Source organism: Cupressus sempervirens, chromosome 2, assembly GCF_028749045.1.
Source record: "Cupressus sempervirens isolate cs-2001-9-10 chromosome 2, ASM2874904v1, whole genome shotgun sequence".
Lineage (NCBI taxonomy): Eukaryota > Viridiplantae > Streptophyta > Pinopsida > Cupressales > Cupressaceae > Cupressus > Cupressus sempervirens.
In genome coordinates, this window is record NC_143119.1 from 290,569,574 (window position 1) to 290,591,491 (window position 21,918).

At 31.5% G+C, this 21,918-nt stretch overlaps 1 protein-coding gene across 3 annotated transcripts in view; it reads right to left on the reverse strand.

Annotated features, from left to right (window-relative positions):
• The window catches only part of LOC149572211 (uncharacterized), a 103,366-nt gene extending 85,982 nt beyond the window's left edge, over positions 1 to 17,384 (reverse strand). For 2 of the 3 annotated variants that reach the window (XM_089810864.1, XM_089810854.1), the window contains exons 1-3: positions 17,229 to 17,384; positions 16,970 to 17,057; positions 16,804 to 16,875 (exon numbers count right to left, since the gene is read on the reverse strand). The gene's annotated coding sequence lies outside the window, so the exon portion shown is untranslated. The remainder of the gene's footprint in view (positions 1 to 16,803; positions 16,876 to 16,969; positions 17,058 to 17,228) is intronic. The other variant, XM_089810874.1, reaches the window with a different exon arrangement.
• Positions 17,385 to 21,918: the final 4,534 nt, after the last annotated feature.

Genomic DNA, 21,918 nt, shown 5'->3' on the forward strand with positions numbered 1-21,918 from the left:
CTTTTATTGATTTTTCAAATAATTAGCATATGTGCCTGGCTGTAAGGTCTTCTGGTTTATGGCCAAATACAAAATACATTCGAGATCCATGATCTAGCTTCAAATTTGCAGTTCCAAACACATATGCCTCCTACTTTTGAAACCCTCTAAGTTCTACCTTTAACCTAAGCCTAAGAACTCTATTTATACTTGCTAAAATGACTTACAGAAGATTCTAGAATATTACATCAAAAAAATGTCAACCCCAAAATGGTCAACACTCATCCCTAAACAAGATCCTATCATTAAATTCACAATTTGATTTAAATATGAAAGTCGGCTCCTATTAAGAACTAAAAGACAAACAACTCGGCCAAAGAAGGAATTGAGCATCATCGAATAACATGTTCACTCAGGACATAAAGGAACACTCGGCCAACACTGGACAACTCGGTAGCAACTAGAACTCGGTAGCAACTAGAACTCAGCAACAACTATAACTTGGCAGCAATTGGAAATCGGTAACAACTGGAACTCGACCGGAACTAGAACTTGGCAATAACTAGCAGAATGAACAAAAGTGTAGGATTACAAGGCAACCCAAGATGCTCCTGCATCAAATTATCATGGTTGAAATTCAATGGCCACTTGGAATCAAGTAAGGGACACTGTAAATAATGTAAATGTGTTTTGAGGTTCTTGTTTGCTGGGGAACTATTTTTTCCATCAAGCCCTAGGCGAGTGCAGAGGTATTTGGGCTAGGAGTTTGCAAAGAATAGTAGCAAGAAAGTTCACAAGATTGATTTGTTTGTGCTAGTCAATGGTGGGAGTAAGGGCATGTGTCCTTGATAAGTGACTACAAGGAGAGGAGTGGTGAAGTTGAATAGAGAATCTAATGGAAGCCAAGAAGCCAAGCTAGTTCACATGCCCTAAAACCTCAAGAAGATAGGGATTTGGTGATAGTCTTATGCATGGACATCTGGGAGATATAAAACCTAGGAAATCTTGAAGCCTAAGAAGTCCTTAGAAAAAATCCCTAAACATGTTGGGGGTTTGTTTGGAGAAGTTTAGAGTTATTTATAGAACACTAATTTTAGGAGGCCTAGTTGGGCTAAAAGGGCTACAAGGCCTAAAATTTGAAAAATAAGAACTCGATGGAAAAAAAAACAAAGAAGAATCCATCCGAGTGGATCAAAATGGATTGAACCTAAACAAGGAATAGCAAGGACACCTATTCCTAGTCTCAAGATCAGTTTGGGAGCATAGTGGCTTAGTTGAGCCCATGAGTGCATAGTTGGATTGAGGAACGTAGTTGAGTGTTTGAAGTTGGTGGTGGGCTCTATAAGGAGAAAGGGGATCCTAGCAGTGATCTCTGAGTAGGGTAGAGTGGAATACCCTAGTAACACCAAAGAATAGGTTTTCGGAAGAGCAAGAGTGCTCTTGAGAGATAATACTCCCCATCAATTATGTGTTATGGTGTTATTTTCTTTGCATTGCTTTAAAGGTTTCAAATTTGATACGTTGTAAATGGTTAAATGTTTTGACTATCTCATAACTAATTCACACCCTCCCTCCTCAATTGGGTGTGGTGCTTTGTTATTCCTAACAATTGGTAGCATAGCAGGTAGGAGCTTTTAGTGTATTTTTTGTTTTCCTATTTTTTGTTAATTCTTACAAGAATTATGGTTGCATCATCTAGTATCAAAGCTCTAGAGATCTGAGCAAAGGGGATTTTTTTTTTTTTTGTATTAATGAGCTTATAGTTATGTGGTTTGAGAAGAGGAAAGGGAAAGAAAAGATAGAAAAATTAGATGAATAGGTGAGAAATGAAATCTTAAGTATACCTATTACTATTTTGGCATCAAGCATTGAAGAAGACATGGTAAACATAGTTGCAGATGAGTTAGTGTGTCATTTGCAATTATTTGAATCTAATGTTCAAAATAATAAAGTGGAAAGGCTTGTTTATAATATGATTCATAATGAAGATATCATAGATTTGTTTGGTAATGAAGCATATGAATGTTTACAAGGGTACTATGTAAGTTGTGGTAATGAAGACTATGTTGATATATATGTTGAGGACATAAATAATGATACCACAAAGGTATATAGAAAAGAATAAAAATTTTGAATCTAAAGGCTAAGAGGATGCTAAATAGCATAAGGGTTCAAGAAAAAAAAAAGAGGAAGAGGGATCCAAGGACAGTTAAAAAGATGATGGGCAAATTGCAACAGAATTGGAAGACTAGAAAGAAGTAGACATGCATTTGAGAAGACTTGAATTTATTTTATTTCAGTTAATAAAATTGATATCTAGTACAATGGGAAGGGTTAGATCAAAAAAATAAAAGTGCATCCAAAAACAAGTTGCACGAGTTACATTCTTTTCAACTAGAGGATAATAATGCAGGAACTTTAGTGGCTTTTATATCCAGGAGCTTTTTGCATATTTTTTAAACTTTTAATGGCTTTCTTAATATTTTAGAAAATTCATTTATTGACAACTTCAAAATCTTATTTTCAATTTTAATTTTTAGTTCATGTAATTTTAGATCTCTAATTTTGAGTTTTTTAGAAAATTGCAAATCCCAATTTTTGCAACTTCCAAGACCTTGTTTCGGCTCATATCAACTCCTTTTCAAGTGCAACTTTTTCTAAAAGTGCATAATTTTTTCTATATTTTTCTGATCTGATATTTGATTTTAGTGACTATAACCATAAATTGTACTTTCAAATTTTGGCTTCATTTTATAAGCGTAGTGCATAGGCCATAGTTTGGTCCTTTGCATAGTAATCTAAGTCTACTATAGCCTGGTTGTGGGGTGTAATTATTTGTGATCTTCACTTGTAGTGGGAGAAGTGTATCATTGATATAATCATGGGTTATGAAACACATCCTGCGGTAATACTTTTGACTAAGGATAATTATGAGTCATGGGCAAAAAGAATAATCACACATTCTAGATGGTTGAACCTCTTGTCTCATCTTTATGGACTCCTTTCTGAGCCAAAGTCATAGGGGAAGCAATATGTTTGGGAAGAAAAGAATTATCATATTATAAATTTAATTAGTAGTGGCATCGATTGGTGTCTCTTTAATGACATCTACCCCAAACTGAGAGGTATTAAGTGTCCACATACAATTTGAATAATTATTTGAGATATTTTTGGAGATCTACAAGTTCCACCTATTCCAGAGGATCCTACCTTAGATTGTCTCATTCCTCTTAATGATGAAGATAATATTCCCTATGATGATTATACATTAGATGGGATTAAATAATTTACATATATTAAGAGAAAGGATGATCCAGTGACTCCTCTTGCAACTCCTACTTCTCTAGTTGAGATAACACATTAATCTCTTGTTTGTGATTCCAAGGAGTCATTACAAGAGATATATATTCCTCTTCTTGATTGGGATTCCTACTTGCTAGATATTGATTCATTATTTGAGGAGTCTCACGTTTCAAATTTGGGAGACATATTAGAGGTGGTTTTATACTCTTTGATGATAGGAATGTAGTTAGAGATGCTTGTTCACCTTCTTTAAAGATTGGATTTCCCAACTCTTCATATTCTCATCGTTTGTCACATCACATAGGTCAACTTGATGGTGTGATGGAATATTTGAGCTTGGAGACACCTATTCAGTCTTCAGAGATAAATACATGGAGACATTCCTCCTCCTTCCATTTTCACATGGATTGGCTTCTTCATCATTTGATGTATTTATCTCTTCCTAAGGGGAGACATGTTTCTTGTAGGCATTGGATTGTCTTTTGTTTGCAGGTACTCTTCATCTACATTTGAGCTTCTTCAATATGGGTGGGATATCATGTCTCCTTATTTTCTTCCAATTGGAGGATAATTCTTTGTATATACATGATGTACATGGTTCTTGGGGGGGTCTTGTTAGGATAAACCACGGACAGAAATAAAAACTACATGCAAATATAACCAATAACAGAAAATAATAGAACACACAGAAATGAACACAAGGCACCAAGATTTAACGTGGTTCACCCAATCCCTGGGCTACGTCCACCAAACAGCAAGTCCGATCTTATTACAATCCAGTGATTACAACCTAATTACAATATGTAATCCCTTACAGCTCAATACCGCCGCAAGAACCAATTTCGTATCACAACATTATTAAAAATACCCAACCCTAAGCCCTTTTATACAAGTATTAAACCGCTTTAGGGTTATAACATGTCGGCCATATGTCGGCCATAATATGTCGGCTACTGCCCAAAAAAAAAAAATTGGGCCGATGCCCCGAACCCCACTATTTATGAAGTATGTACAGTACTTTCCTGATCAGTCACCACAATCTAACAGGTCTTCAGTACTCCATCCATGCATGCATCTTGTTTTTCATCTCTTTTTTGAGGGTTTTTCACATGAGGTTTTCTCTCTTTCTCCTCGTTATGAGAGATTGCATTTCATATATTGTTTTGCATATTGTACATGGGTACCTAAAATGGCCTAGTAGTCGGGATCTATCTTGCATTGTGAGTTTAAGTGCATTCCACTAAGTTGCACTTAAGGGGGGGTGTTGGTGTACTTAAATATTCACTAATTACACTTACTTAAGATTACTTAGGATAATGCATTAGATAGTAGTCTATCATTGAGACACCTAGAAGTTTGCACCTCAATTAAGCACATGGTGTAGGAGAATTCCTCTCTAGGTGGTCATAGTTGTTATCTCAATCCACATTTAGTGCACTTATCACATTATCCTTATTGTTGCACATACCTCATTGCATAATGGAGGATGATCCACCTTTGGTGGACATGTGATTCCACCTTGTGTAGGTGATAGCTTATCTTCTCCTTATCTTTGTATCTTATCATCTTTCCTATATAAGGAGGCCTATTATGTATATTTTAATCAATCCATTGGATGTCAAGGAAGTCCATTGTCAATAATATCATTCTTGCATCTTAATGCAATTGTCTTGCCAATCTCTTATGGAAGTTATCTTGGTCTTTCATTTGATCCTGAGGGTGTTGTAAAGTCACCTAAAACTCTAACAGAAGAAAATTAATAATTTCTTAAAGTCTTTTGTGTTTGTTGCTCTCGTATTTTCTATTAGTTCTTACATGAATTTTGGCTCCATCAATAGCTTTTTGGTCATTGTTTTGAAACTAAACAACTTGAGGAGATTTGTGATGGATTTAAGAAGGATGGTATTAAATTTTATGGAACTAACTATCCAATTTGGAAAGAAAGGATGATATGTAATGCCTTTCCAACAATGCTCTAGTTTGGCTACAACTTGGAGATCAATTTTGGTATGTTAGTTAATTTTGGGGGAAATGTTGAACTACTTGGGATAAAATCATAATTAATTAGACGTGTGTGTGTGTGTGTGTGTGTGTGTGTGTGTGTGTGTTTGTGTGTGCGTGCGTGCGTGCGTGCACATATATATTTCTACATTATTATATGGATTTAATAATTCTAATCATCTAGGTAATCATGTAAATTTAATATGATGAGTGTGCTCATTAAAAGAGGTAAATTGTCTAAATGTTGATTTCATATTTATATGCATAGACAATTATAAAGAATATCATATATGGGTATTGAATAAAACAACTTGAATTATATATATATATATATATATATATATATATATATATATATATAATAGTGAATTCAACTATAGATCATTCGTCAACTAATTTTCTTGATAAGGATATTAAGTACGACTTATGAATAATAATAAAGTATATGCATTCACATACATACATATACATATACATACACATATAGACATATATAATGACTATAACGATATCCTTATAAAAATTGTCGACAACAAAGTAAATTCCTAAGCGTATTATATATGGCCTTGAAGGTGGTAAAGATAATATTTATCATATGCTTGTGAAATTGAAGAGAAATCTGTTCTACAAAATTATGATCTATGTCTCTACTTTTCCCTTCATCTTCGAAGAGGTGTTCCTCTTTTGTCCCTCTATCTTCTAACTTCCTACATCTCCCATATCTAGAGAATAAAAATCATCATGTTCCCCCCAATCTCTAATCCATCCTTCTCTGCTCATTCCTGGTTTCAAGTAATTGGCAAAAAGTAGAAGCAACTCCTCCTAAAAACTGCCAGAAGCGCTCTGGTCAGATCTCCCCAACTCCATTTTACACATTTAATGTTGTATTAGATGGAGTTGTATGGTACTGATCTTAAAACCAAGGTCGTGTCTCACCTTCATCTAATGTATATTCTATATTAAATTAGAGTTTGTACTTAGTTCTTCAAATTTAGTTTTCTTTTTGTTTAATAAAATTCTCCTTTTAGAGTCATTCCGTTGTCATAGTTGGATTTTGTGAATGGAGGAATATATTCTATAGAATTCAAAACTAGTTTATGATAAATCTTTATTCACTCAAGAAATAGGTCAATTATTAAAATCATTAGAAGTTAGATTATAGATAATATGTTATACAAAGTTTACTAAAGATTTACATATAGTAATAGAAAGTGATATTCAATTTATTTTGATTGTTTGGTATTGTAACATTTGGTTGAGAATAAAAATCTTGGTAATTAAAATTTCAATTAAAGAAAAATAAATAAATATATTTAAATAAATTAGTTTGTGCTTATTGTAATTTAATAACCTTACTTGTTTATTGCTAATATTAATAAAGTTAGTGAGATTAAGCTTTTGTGTGTGTGTGTGTGCGTGTGTGTATATATATATATATGTGTGTGTGTGTGTGTGTGTGTGTGTGTGTGTGTGTGTGTGTGTGTGTGAGTGTATAAACGTATATATATATATATATTCACACACACACACATATGTACATATGTACATACATACATACACGTGTGTGTGTGTGTGTGTGTGTGTGTGTGTTTATATATAAGGTTGTTAGTAAATTCATTAATTTGTTTTTTAATAATATTTTTATTAGTTGGGAACAAAGCCTTTTGTATTCTATTAGTTAATGTATTTACTTGGTTAGAAATATAATTGAGTAATCTTCTAAAATTATTGAAGGAACATTCTTGTTCATTTAGCTATTTTGGGAAGGAAAATAAGTTACCTTGCTATGTGTTGATAGGAAATTGTTATTCTATATGCATTCAATTTAATATATATTTGTGTATGGAAAATTGTGCTTAGGTTTGCATCTAATTTATAATGCTTCTCCTTATATGTAATGCATCTTCTCTGAGCTATTTTAATTAAGTATCTATTAATTCTTCACATCCATGTATCTTTTTTATTTTATAATTTTATATTTACAATTAGTAAGTGAGCGGTAAGTATGATATAGTAAGACTATAACAATTATAGAGGTAGAATGTGTTTGGAGTATTTTTGTTAGAGGTAATGGATGGTATTGAGTTCATTTATGGAAAAGCTTTTGCAATTGCTAATTTTGATCTTTAATTTGACTATTATCATGTTTGATGGTGTGTGTGTGTGTGTGTGTGTGTGTGTGTGTGTGTGTGTGTGTGTGTGTGTGTGTGTGTGTGTGTGTGTATATATATTCTATTAGTTAATGCATATATTTGGTTAGAAATATAATTGCGTGATCTACTAAAATTATTTGGGGAACATTTTTGTTCATTTAGCTATTTTGGGAAGAAAAATAAGTTACCTTGCTACATGTTGATAGGAAATTGTTATTCTATATGCATTCATTTTAATATATCTTTATGTATGGAAAATTGTGCTTAGGTTTGCATCTAATTTATAATGATTCTCCTTAGATGCAATGCATCTTATTTGAGATATGTTAATTAAGTATCTATTAATTCTTCACATCTATGTATCTTTTTTTATATTATAATTTTATATTTACAATTACTAAGTGGACACTTAGTATGCTCTAGTAAGACTATAACAATTATAGAGGTAGAATGTGTTTAGAGTATTTTGCTAGAAGTAATGAATGGTATAGAATTCATTTATGGACAAGCTTTTACAATTGTTGATTTTGCTCTTGAATTTGATTATTATCATGTTTGATGGTGCATGTGTTTGTGGCTGTGTGTATATCATTTCATTATAATCAATCATGTGTTCATTATGTATTGATATTATAATGTTTTTGGATCTTGTGGTCATTGATATGTTTGTGATTCATTTGGTTGTCTTCATCATGACTAAGTTGATTGATAGCATATTTCATGCACAACTCCCTTGAGATTGGGATGATTATCATGATATGTATTCAATGATGTCGGATATGATTGTGTTAATAATATGTTGTTATCTAAGGATTTCATGTTTTCTTCCATGAGACATTTTTATGAATTGTAATTTAAGGTGGTTTCATAGATACTACATTAATGTGGGTTGAACTCTATCCTAAGTTTTGGAATTTGTGTCAAGCTATTAGTTAAGCTAGGTCTTCATCTTTCTTCCACCTAAATAAGTGGCGACTTACGATACTACTGTTTAGGAAAATAGGACCCTTGGAAGGGATGTACACTTACTTTTGTATCTTTAAACATGTCATGCATATAGTACACTCACACCCCTAATCCTTGTCAACCAGTAAGCTATGCTTCAGATTTTAAGTCTCAAATTACGAAGTCTCTTAGCATGAATGTAGGCGAGGCCATCAATGATGAGACCTTGAGGCTTAGGTCCAATCCCTAGTTATTGAGATTTGTGTTTAGTTGAAGGTGCTGGATGTAGTGGTTAAAAATGCAAAGAAAGAGATACTGAAGTATGAAATGATTTATTTTTTTAGTATGTCAAGTAGTATAACATCTCACCCTTCCTTGTGCTATGATAATGTGGTCTTAAGGTGTTGATTAATTAACTAGTTCAAATTATCAATTAGGGTTTTTGTAAACTACATTATCTAATTACATTTTTGATAACTGAGAAGTGTAGTTAAGGTTTTTTTAAGGTAACCATGCCTTGGGAACCTTTGAGAAAGTTAGATGGATTAAAGTAGTATTATTTTAATGTTTAATCATTTCCAAATATAGTTATAATTTACATAGTTTCTACATTTATGTTTTATTAGGTATGTATAACAATTTTAAAAAAATATTACATCAAATTTATGTCTAGGTAGTTTATTTTCTCATAGGTTCTCGGGTGGGGTGTTACATGTACCTAGTTCAGATCCCTTCTCGAGTCCGCCTAGATATTTAATGTGCTAACCATCCTTTCATCTTAACATAAAAGATTATTGATCATTCATGAATGCTTGATATATATATATATTTTCAAAATAAATTATATTTATTATTCCTTGCATTATGGGTTAACCCTCTTAAAAATGTAACTTGTGAATTATGTGTAAATTATAATTTAAATGGAAATTTATAACTTGGTGTCAAAATACCATATTGGTCCAACCAAGTGTTTACCTACTATATAAGAAGAGAGATTGAAGGCATTCTTGATAGAACAATCATCATCAAGCTAATTTGAGCAATTCTGGTCATCAAACAATCTTCATCTATGAGCAATCAACTTCAAGAATATATATGATCTAATTCTATTGGCAACAAGTCCACTACAGTTTGATCTAATATTGGTGATCCATTAGTAAAAGGAAACAATTCATTAGTTAAATGCAATGAATTTGATATATATTGCAAATACTCGAAATTATATAAGTTTGTATGTCTAAGTAAGTCGAGGTTGTAATTCTCTTTGAGAAATATTTTTAGATGATTTTATTGTTGGGTTTGTCACCTCGAAAAGGCAAGTTTTTCCTAGGGGAACATTGTGTTAATATGTTGTGTTGAATTTTTGTTTATTTCATTATTTACTTTCAGTTTGATTGCTAAAATTAACAATTACATAATGAAATACATGGTGGAATATTATATTGATGGCTCATTGTTAGTTGTTATACATATGTTGTTACCTGTGTATTATTAAACTGAGAAGAAGAATGCTCTATGCCTTTAGAAATTTGACATAGTTTTGACACTCTCATCCTATATAAAGACATTTTATTGTTCATCTTAAATATTCAAGCATGGTGAAATTTAGTACACTCAAATTGAAGTTGAGTAAATTTGTGTTCATTTCGTAATTTCTATCTCATATTCAATAAAAACTTATATGATATATAAATATTCGCATTTTTAAAAGACTTACTCATTATACAATCTATGTAATTTTGTTGATTGACTTTTGTTAAAATATCAAAATTGTGTTGTTTCCCTCGACATGTCAAAATTAATATCACAAACTAATCAATTTTCTCTAAAAATTGCACCATTTGTATGTAGGTGTGCAAGCTTTTTGGTGTAGTACATGTAGTTTTCCTTCTACCTATTGTATCTTAATATATGTGTGTAATATCTTAAGCCCTTAAATATTTTTTTACTGTAACCCTTAATCTTTTGCATTTGTACAAGAAAATAATTTGAAACCTATTAATTACATGGACGGTAGAAAAGTAAATGTAATTGTTTTACTTTTTCATAATGACTTGATGTAAAATGGATATTATTTTCAATTAGAAATTGTCAGCCTTGAAGTTCATGTTTAAATTTTGAAGATTCTATAAACTTTGTGAATTATTTAGATCAATTTCTCAAGAACAAGTTAGAACAAGTTATAAGCCAAAATGAAGAAAGGAATTATTTATCACTTTGTGAAATAGTACATACAACAAATTCCAAGCTCTGCATTAAATTTTTTATTAGTATTAAGTTTGCAATGCTCTATGTTATCATGAACTTACGCTACTTTATGCTCTCTAGGTTTTTTTTATGGTAAGAACTTATGCAATAGTAAGACTTTATATTATTGCAACTCTGTTATTTTTATATAGTTTATATCGAATCCTATATTTTGGATTGATTTCTATGGTTGCAAGTTGTCTAGTAGATTTAGTTTGATGCAATCTTCCATTAGTTTATTTGTTGCTCTTGTGATTGGTATCAGTAGCTTTGGTAATCTTAGGCTTGTATTTTTATTTTTTTTTGTGGGAGTGATGTGTGTTGGCTCTCATATTATGGCTAGTTGCTCGATTGTAATGGCCCTGCACTTTGCCTTGTTGTATTTGTAACTTTGGGTTTAGGGCCCTCTCCCTGCCTCCTTTATCAAAAACAAATTCTAAGCAAATTTAGTTCATCAAGACTTGATAAACAAATCCTTAGGACCATATTCATATGAATTTACTATATTTTCAGGAGAGAGAGGATTTTGATGTATTTGTATGTGCATGTACTTACTAGCAATTACACCTTGGGTGTGCAATGGGTAGGCCAAAGATATGTGGAAGGGAACAATACAAATGGTGATACTTTTTAAAGCCTTTGCAATATAAGATGTTTGTGAATATTCTCCTATCATATGATCTAATTATGATAGATTTATTAAATTAATTAGAAATTGGTTGAAAATTTTAAGAAGTAAGTTTTATTATCTAATTGAAACATGTACTTTACAATCACCTTCCAAACAATTACTATGGGAGAGTTTTTCATGCCTAATTAAATTTTATATAAAGAGCAACGACTATTAAAGCATCTATGAGTGCATTTGAAAAGTCGTTAGGTGTAGGTGTTTATCTATCAAGATAATAATGCATGATAGAAGAGTGTGCAACATGACCATTAAATGCACCAATCATTCTTTAAAAGTTTCAGATGGACTGTAGTTAAAAGTAGTTGACTTTCAGTTAAATTTTGAAGTGTGTATTATGGAGTTTATATTAGCAGAGATTTAAAAGTTGTCTTGTATTAATTAGTATTATAAATGAACAGTAATGGTGAAGTCAATAATTTTGGCAAGAGCCTACAACGCATCGATAAATTGCGAGCCTCTCATCGGGGAGGTCTTGGATTCAAATCTACTCGAGATTAACACATAATAATAATAATTAAACATAACAATAATAATAAATAAGCTAGGCTTCGGCTAATTGCCCATCCAAAAAAAATTTTTGTTGAAGTCACTCATTCTATACTAATTAAAGAAGATATATGGTCTATAACTTCTGTTTTTATTAAAATTTCTTATTAAATTTATTAAAATGTTAAGAACAACCTAGTTGCTATAACAACAAGAGAAAATGTACACAATATAATATATTTAATAAATTAAAAAATTATAAACCTACAAATACTAAACCTATAAATTATTAGAAAAATCTAAATAATTAATAAAATATTATTATTTGGAAATTTATATATAATCTTTTATGCTAAAAAAAGACTATATGAAATTTAAAAACTTCATTTTAAAAAAATTCATTTAAACTTTTAAATAAACACTAAAAAAATTAACTTCAACCGTTAAATCTTATAAAACAAAGTCATCCTAAAATTTTGGGCTTGTTTTGTTAGAAATAGGAAATACTAAGAGAGGGGGGCAGAGGGGTTGAATCAACATTTCACAAACTTTTCACAAAATATGGATAGCATTAGCAAACTTAGAACTTGCATATGAAAGTGAACTGATTATGTTAAACAGTAAACACAACCATAAATTAATGCAACACATAACATCATATTTGTTAACTAGGGAAACCTTGGCCAAGGGAAAACCCCAGTGGGGATGATACCCACAAAATGATCCACTAATCAAAAGTATCTTGTGAAAGATATTGACCCTGTTAGGAGTCTATTACACATGTATAGTGTCTTGGTCCTTGTTAGAGAACTAGGCCTTATTAGAAGCCTCAACCCTGTTAGGAGTAGTTATTACAATTACACAAAGTATGCAAGATGGTCCTACTACCCAAACATGCAATATACAATAATGTTCTTCAATACAAGAGATAAATACAAAAACCTCTTACTGTTGTTGATATCTTCAATGTCTGATTTGCCTTTGCTTCTTTTCACAAAACTAATCATATATTCACACTGCTCTGATCAAACATCAGAGTTTAGCATCTCAAAATAATAGCTTATCAATATCATAGACATCTACAAACTTCGTATTTGAAGTTTTGTCTTTTATACCAAGTTGTTGCAAAATAACCTATAATGTCGACATTGATACCTTTCACGCGTGTCCCAAAACATAACATTATAATTTTCCCTTATGTCATCCCTACTTAGTTAAGTAATTATTTTGGTAAACAAAACAATTCCTTAACCCAAAATACTTGATACCTTATCTTTATCTTGTTTGAGTTGGCTCATACTGCAACTGGGAAAATTGTTGTAACTTCTTATGTACAACCCATACATTCTCGTGCACTTATAGGCATGATCAATAGACTCTACTTTATCTGTCCTTAAGGGCCCATTTGGTTGCTTGAATACGAATAGGAAATTAGGAATATGTTTTCCATTTTTCATTTGGCACGTCAATTAGAATACGGAATAGGAATACAATTTCACATTTTTCCCTAAAATGAGCCTATGTCCATTCCAAAAAAAATAGTTACTACTGGAATAGCCATTCATATTCCCAATATGCATTCCTATTCTTAGTTCCTATGCCTACAACCAAACAAGCCCTAAGTTCACATGTGTTGATCATCTCTCAGTAGAGCTTACCAATCAAATCTTTGTCTTTGCTATCAAATATACTCAGTGATACTTTGACAATTTTCTAAGTCTAACTGTCATAACTATATCCTCATATCTTTCTCACTTCATGCTCAATATATGTTGCCATAAATGACATCATATTGTCTAACCTAGCCAAATTGCCAACCCTTCCAACCATGGTTAAATCTCCTCTACCGAACCTCAATTAAAGGTTGGCATCTCAACTAAAATTTCTAAGCCACAAGGAAGATGTACAGAGGTGCAACACCAATTCTTAAGTTCTCTATTAGAGCCAATGTGTATTGAGCTTCCTGATTTTTTCCATGCTATCTTAGATGTGAAATCTAATGTCAATGAACAATTAATCCAAGGAGACTATCAGGTTTCTATAGGAAATTAACAACATGAGACTTGATGTTGAAGTGAGCAAGGAATAATATCATTTGATGATATTCCTTATAGGACATGGATCTATTGTTTGGAATGGAAGTGTGAGTGTCCACATAAAAAGATAATTGTTCACCTAAGTACTACAATAATTTAAAGATATGGGACATGAATTAAAAAGGAAGAAGAATTGAGGAATCATTTTTTTCAATGAACTTAAAGTAGAGTATCCAATAGCAGTTGTTTTGGAGGTGTGGTGAAAACTTTTCCTATCTATGGGATCAATGCATGTTAGGTTTTCACAACTTCAATGCATTGCTTCTCCTTCTGCCTCAACACCAAATTTCCTCGATGTTGCAACACCAAAACCTATGGAGATGGTGGTTTTTGTGAGACGTTGAATTACTCAAATATTGCTGATATTTTAGAAAGGCTTGTGAGTCTGACATAGTGGTTGTCTCTCAACTGTGAAGATCTTGACCTCATCAAAGTAAATAACCAATCTAAGGAGGGAAATAGTGCCCAACAAAAGATCAAAAAAATAAGGAACCATCCACCTAGCCAACAAAATGGTTGTGATTAGATGTTTATTTAATATTAAATTGAAACTATAATGTTAACTATCTTATAATTTTTAAATGATTAATTAATTACAGTAAACAATCTTTATGTCAACTAGGTAGTCATTTCATAAAATGAAGATGCCTTGGTGGTTGTGAGGCATCGTAAAATGGTGAAGTTCAATTCATGTATCATGTAACAAATTTGAACACGATGATGTCCGATTCAAATCCATAAGAAATTGACCCCATTCATTCAAGGTAAAGCCTAATTGAATGAAATCAAAACCCAAGTCAATTATACTAACTCGTTAAATGACAAGGAAATACATACCTTTGTTTTGGTCTCAACGCAAATGTCCAATGATTGAAGGTGAGTAGACAAAGTGTCAATAAGCCATTCTCCCACACAAGGATTGACCAAGTGTGAGCTTGGCTTTTCAAGATTCACAAACTGACCCCACTTCTGAATAATTCCCACAATCGCCTAACCAATACACATTCAACACAAAAAACTACCTATTTCTAAAATTCAGGTCTTGCATCTTTAAAATTTCGAGCTTACAGAAAGCCTTTGAGCTTACAAAAAATATGGCTTTCTGTAAGTGTGGTATTTTTAGTAATAATGGCTGAGAAATGGTTGAATTATGGTGTTGGTGCGTATACCTTGCTTTAATAGATCTCTTTGTGCTAGTATATGGGGATGTTCATTGTAAAAGAGAATACATATATTTCGTAATAATCCATTTGAGTGAATTCCCATAAATAATGATTTGCCAAGTTGACAAGACATCACAGTGGGGTAAGACCATTTGACATTTAATGAACCTGATGCAAAATAATTGGTGGTTTAAAAAGCCCAAATCATCGTATACCCTTGTAATTGTTTGTCAACTGTGGTATTTACTTTTCAAGTCCTTCATCTTATATATAAAATGCCTTTGGTATAAAAAAAGGCACATCAACAATATTAAAAATTGAGTCCCTAAACAAATGTGGTATTAATCTTATCTCAATGGATCTATTCAAGAATTTTTTATAAATCTTATCAAGAAAAGAACGAAAAATGATATATAAAATTGACAACTCGCTAAACTTATTTCGTAAACCATTCTATTTCTAGACAAGAATAAACATTAAAATTAAGAAAATATTTTTTATATAAGATATGATAAAAATATGTATAAATAAAAATTTGAATTAAAAATGTAAATAGTCAATTTTAAATACCCCTCCCCAATACCAACCAAGAATACAATTTTATATATATATATATATATATATATAACAATATATTTTCCTATTCCATAATCCAGAATTAAATTCGAAAAATAAATATAAAATTTATAACGCTCTGTATTTTCCAATTCCTTGAAAACTGGAGAGTCTAGACGATTTAAGAGATAATATGATTGATTTAACATGCAAAAGTAACACTGTGGATTCCACATAAAGGTTTGTCTAAAGTTGTCTCGTCTTACGCAGCATTGGCTCATGAGTCTTTAAGACATCCTAAAAGGCTTTGATTATCCTGTGGTGCACTCTTGTCTACACATGAAAAGGACTGTACTGGTCAGACTTTTCTGGGGCCACAAGCTATCCCGGCTAATCATTGGCTACAGAAGAAAAGCAAGAAATAAAACTAAACTAAATAGTGAGAAAATTAAAATAGAAATACAGCATGTAGCCGGCAAAAGGCTTTGTTCTACACTTGAACAGTATCAACACACTACTCAAATCTCGATCATGAATTACGACATCATGCCTTCCGTAATTAAATATCTACTGTAGGCGATTTTCCGAATAAAATCAAAGATTTCCAACAAATTAAAACTTTCATCTCAGCCGTGCATCACGCGGATCAACAAAGTTTACAATTTCCAAACTTCATCCGTGCAATCGCGTGGCTCTAGCATGACGTCCGTGTTATTTCATTTACATTGACAAAGTATACAGAAATCCGTCCTTAAATAGTACTAATTTTTCAAAGATTACATCTCTAAGCAAGAATTCACAAAGTCTAAATATTTTTTTATTGTCATTACTATTATGAAATACATTATTTTCGCAGCATCTTATCTTTAGCCAAGAAAACGCCGCCATTAAAATTTTTGGGGAAGTTAAATGATAAATTTGAATATGCAATGTACTAAACGCAACCGAATTCCTTTGTATGTCTAGTCTAAATATTCTATTTCGGATTCGTGGTTTTACTCTTTGCGAGAAAAATATTTTCGCTTACATTCTAAAAAATGCAAGATGAACAAAACATTTTCTCTCTGGAAACCACAGACATTTACACGAAATATGACAAATCCCGCCAAAAGGAAAGAAAAAAGATTGCTTAAAAAATCCGCACATAAATAAAGGTAAAGATCTTTAAATGCTGAGGACCACACCTTTTTCTTTTGGCAAGCAAAGATGCAGCCGACCTCAAATAATCCCCGATGGAGTCTCCAAAGCGTTCAGATCTGTCAACAAACCCGGTAAAAGAGGAGTAAAACGACTGCGCAAAACACAATCAGCTAAATTGAAGTAAAGGTCTTTAAATGCCGAGGACCACACCTTTTATTTCGAAAGCGAAGTTGCAGTCGGCCTCAACTATTGCCGAAGGAAGTCTCCAAAGTATCAGATTTGTCCAGCTCCAATCCTTCTGCGGCAGACAAGAATTATTTGCAAAATGAAGCAAAATATGAAAACTTTTCAGGCTGCTTTCGCTCTGACAAGCTCTTCCATTAATAAAAGCCTGATTATGATGAAAATAAACTCCATCCAGAGCCGAAAACCTTGAAATGTAACCCTTCGGCGTCCCTAATTTACCCACCTTTCCTCTTTTCCTCCACAGGTAACACCTCCCTCAGAAACTCCCCTGGCCAAAGCGAATTGCCATCAAACGTTGGAAGTAAAAGCAGGCCACTCACACGCGGGACTTTAAAGGCTTGCTCGTGATGTTTTACTGCGGTTCGAACCCACGACAATTGGAGAATGTCGACACTTGTACGGTCCGTATTTGTTCCCGTCCGGAAACAGGAATGCTATGCGCCTCATTGAGAACACGTGGCGGCATCTAATTGAGCTGCTGACAGTTGATTTAGGTTTTGTGGTTATCCGTCAGTCACGTTCAAGCCAGCACGTTTGGAAAGTGCGCTGAAATGACAGCAATGGACAATTTAGACCAGATTCTTTCCAAATGAGTTTTATTTGTGAATTTTTTGACATGCTGCTATGGTCTTTAACTTATTTTTGTTTAATAGTAGAGTTCTTTTTTGGGAAAATTTTCAAATTACTTCTTCAATAGATATTCAATTTTGTCAAAATAATATAAAAAATTAATGCTATTATTTTCATCATAGTTTAATATTATTATTTATTTATTTAGTTGATTGTATGTCTACTTTTTTCTTCACTTTTTATGAATTTTCATTATAAAAAATCCATTATATTTGAAATACAATATTATATTATTTTCTAATATTTCAAATAAAAATATACATTATTTTAGACTATTTTTGAAAATATATTTTTATAATTATTTAGAAATGAGAAAATATTTAAAATTTAAAATTTTAGAATATTTTCTAATTTTAATAAGTTTTTCTAATATATAAATTGGGAAAGTGATTGTATTAATAAAATTGAATATTTTCTAATTTTAATAAGTTTTTCTAATATATAAATTGGGAAAGTGATTGTATTAATAAGATTGAATGGTTTCACAATATATTATTTATTCACTCTCTAAAATCTAATTAATTTTCACCACAAGAACTATTTTAAATAATTTTAAATTTATATATAAATTTTATATACTATAAAAAATATATGATTGGCTAAACTATTTAATTATTTTTTTAAAACTTAAACAATTTATTAACTATGAACTCTCTTGCTTTCTACAATAATTTTCTAACTATACATTCAACTAAATTTAATTTATTAAAAATATATAACAAAATAACAACTTATATTCCATAAAGTCAAAACAAATACAACTAGCAGTCGCATGCTTTTGTACATGCAACGAGTGCGCCAATAGGAGATGAGATTTAAGAGAAAATGTAGAATGAACATAAAATAATGTAAATATAAGTTTTTTTTAATGAAAATACAAAAATAAAAAAGTTGAAGATTAAAACATAGATATAAAAGTTATAATATTTAGGAAATTTGAATATTTCTTAAGAAACGTGTTCAATAATTTCAATATTTTACAATTAAATTCAATTTATCAAATATGAAAAAAAAAAAATTCATTTAAAAAAAACCATCAAAAAAATTATTACAAAAAATTACTAAGAGAAATACAAAAAATAATAATATGAAAAATAGCAACATCTAAAACTAAACTAATATAAAAAAATAATTTAAAGTAATTTAACAACTAAAACCTAAATCAATTTAAAAAAATAAAAGTTTAATAAATAGAGATCACAACATAATCTAATGTGGAGATCACAAGTAATTATTTACAATAGATCACAACATGGGGGAGATCACAACTAATAAATAGAACAAGAAAAACAATAGTTAAAAGTGGAGACAACAACTAATAAATATCAAAAAAAAGAGTTAAAAGTGAAAGGAGATAAAAACTGGCCAGTAAATAATTAATGGTAAGGATTTTCAATTTTTCGACCAAACTCTTGCAAATTTGTCGTCAAAAATTTAACAAAGTTCCCACAAATAGCATATCAACTAAATTAACTATGCGTGCAAATATCATGCCACTATGTGGCACTTGTTATTATTACTTAGGATTTGTTAAGCTTATTTTGACTAGGGTGTTCATTTTTTAGAATATTCTTTTGATTTTTTTTAATGTTCAATAGATATTCAATTTTTTCAAAAATAATTAATTTAAAAAATAATTAATGTAATATTTTATAACATTAAATTACTAATTTATTTAGTTCATTATGTCTACTTCTTTTAAGGAGATTTTCACTTGTAGAATTGGTAGAATAAATTAGGAAAAATAATTAATGCTATATTTTTCATCATATTTTAATATTATTATTTATTTATTTAGTTCATTATATGTCTACTTTTTTCTTTTAATTTATAAAGTGAATAGTATCACATTCTATTTTTTTATAAGTTTTCAAATCTAGAATTCAATATTCCTTGTAAAAGAGTCCATTATATTTCAAAAACAATATCATATTATTTTCTAATATTTAATATAAAAATATACATTATTTTAGACTATTTTTAAAAAGGTATTTTTATGATTGTTTCTAAATAAAAATATTTAAAATTTAAAATTTTAGAATAGTGTCTAATTTTAAAAGTTTTTCTAATATATAATTTTGAAACTTGAGTATAATGGTTTAAATTAAATAGTTTTTTACTTGTAATAACCTAATTATCAACTAATAGTTAATATTTTTCATTGAATGTCCAATAAGGCATTGAAATGACCAAATCATCATTAGAATTTCATATGAGAGGAAGGGATGTGGACTCTTCATAATTTTCCCTAGAAAATCTTAAATTGGAATTGTGACAATTAAGATTGTTTTCTAAATGACCTATCAATAACCTCATACACTATATACAAAATAATAAAATATTTTTTAATTGATTTTTGACACCTATTCAACATATTGTGTGAGGTTATTAATAGGTCATTTTTGAAATTGTTGAAGGAGAAGGCTAACTGGTGTAAGATCCTAAAAGCTAAATGCCTGGGAAATTTGAATTTTATCCATTGCATTTGGAGAAATGACCTTCCTATGGGATCCAAAATTTGGGGTAAGATTTTAAAGAACATAAGTTTACTTAGGGAAGGTGTGAGGTGGCTAGTGGGAGATGGTAATCAGATTAAATTTTGGGAGGATACTTGGCTTGTTGGGAAAACCCTAGTCTAAACGAAGTATGGTAGGCTAAGGGACTACCTACATCTACAGGAAGTATGGTGAGGAATTTCTTTGGACTGGGAAAGAGGTGGAAAGAGATACAAGTGCAACAAGGTCACCTAGATGGTGGAAATCTGGTGGAGGAACTGGAAGAACTTCTCAAAGGTTACAGAATCCCAAGGGTGAATCAAAATGACACCTTTATCTGGAAGGAGACCATGTCTAGGGAGTTTTCAGTTTGTACTGCTTATAGGATGATTTTTGAGAAAGAAATGGAACCTAAATGTTGGAGGAGAATATGGTTTAGCCATTTGATCTTGAAGGTAAATATCTTTTGGTGGGTTTCCATGCATGGGAAAATCCTTACCATTTATAACTTAAGAAAAAGGGGATTTCGATTACCTAATAGATGCTACCTGTGTAAAAGGGAGGAAGAGAACATCCCCCATCTATTCTTAAACTATAGCTATGCTATTAATATATGGGGTAGGATGTTACATAAACTTGAAATGGTCCGGGTGTTCGATAAGGGAATAGACCAATTTGTTGAGAATTGGCATTGCCCGTTCCTCTACCCCCTCCTTATCCAAATGTGGAAAGTGATCCCCCCACACATCTTCTAGGGCATTTGGAATGAGAGAAATAATAGAGCTTTCAAAAATGAAGAGAGGAGTGAGGAGATTGTTACAGACATCATATTCAAGTTGATAGTGGAGAATATGAAGAATTGCAAGTGGAGGAAACTGATAGTTCACCCTAATATGACTGAGCAAAGGATTGCCAAGAATTAGAACCTTGAACAAGGATTCATGGAAGTTGACAATTCTAAGAAACTTGCTGGAAAAAGAACAAGATGGAGACCCCCTAAGGAAAATAGGGTTAAACTTAATTTTGATGGCATTGCGAGAAAGGAAGGGATGACTTGAGGGGGTATGGTTAGAGATAGTGAGAGAAGAATGCTTCTGGCCTATGCTAGTCATCTAGGGAAAGTCACAAATAATGTTGTGGAAGCCATGGCGCTCTTTTGGGGTTTGAATTTGGTTATTAGTGTGGGATGGGAGAATGTGGAGATAGAAGGTGATTCAAAATTTATTGTTGAAACTGTGTAAGGCATCATGAAAGAGGGATGGGTGATCAAAAGGGTGATACAAGATATAAGATATTTATTACTCATCCTAAAAAGATTGGAGATAAAGCATATTTTCTAAGAAGGAAACAAGGTGGCGAACAAGATGGCGGCATTAGATCTGAGTGTGCATGGCCTACGTTGCTGGAAAGATTTTAGAGTGTTGCTAAATTTGGTAAGACTTTTAGTGAATAAGGATATTATCCCATGATGAAGTACAACTAGAGTGATTTTTTGTATCCGAGTGACAACTCGTAATGAGTAGACTGATGGAGTTGGTTCACTATGGACAGATGGTTGGGAATGATGAAACAGGTACCTACAATCATAAATGGAATGATGGAAAATATTTCAAGTTTTTGGGAATGATAGAAAAGAATGGATTTGGGGTAACAACAGTTGGCATGTGATAATAAAGCCAAGATGTGACATAGGCATTCATGAGAGAAAAGGCCTTTATGAGCACTCAGTACAACCCATTTTTTTGCATAAGTGTAACTGGATTAATATTTGCCTCTGGTTTATAGTTT